This window comes from Camelina sativa, chromosome 13 (genome assembly GCF_000633955.1).
Source record: "Camelina sativa cultivar DH55 chromosome 13, Cs, whole genome shotgun sequence".
NCBI lineage: Eukaryota > Viridiplantae > Streptophyta > Magnoliopsida > Brassicales > Brassicaceae > Camelina > Camelina sativa.
In genome coordinates, this window is record NC_025697.1 from 10091155 (window position 1) to 10091822 (window position 668).

Sequence of the window (668 nt, forward strand, 5' to 3'; positions counted from 1 at the left end):
TCAGACGTGACTCGTAGAGAATAATTCAAACAAACTAGTATACATCTGATCTAACCAAGAAGCGACATACGACTGTCGTTAGTTTCAAGTTTCAACAGTAACACTTCAGAGTTTGCACTTGGCCTTTCATGAATGTATAAGCACTAGAATTTATAGTGAATTTTATACACGTTCAATGCATTATATGCATATCTGAATATGATTAATTAAAACAGACTTGCAGAAATACTTCCACTCAACAAAAGCATATTTTAATAGTATATGGTATTTGGTGCATTAGTAACTACTGTTTACTGTATAATGTTTTTTTATTTGTAAATAAAGCTAAAGTTTTATCTCCCAGGGCCAGGCGAAGTTATCAGTCTCCTTGCATGTTTGCAGATTGGTCAACACTCAGCACATGGTTATTGTCAAAAACTCCAAGAGCTTCCACAAAAATTGAAACTTCTTACTATGATGCAAACTACGATTTTCTTATAATGAAAAGAAAGGAGTGAGTCATCACATGGTTATGTCTTTTATTCCATCAGATTCATAGAAGCATCCGAAATATCCTTCTAGCCCTTCCACAAAGGCCGTGGAAGACTACTTTCACAATGGGTCACCTACTCTTAAAGTTGCATAATCTAGTTCCTTTAGCCTTCTTTTTTTTTTTTTTTTTGCCACAA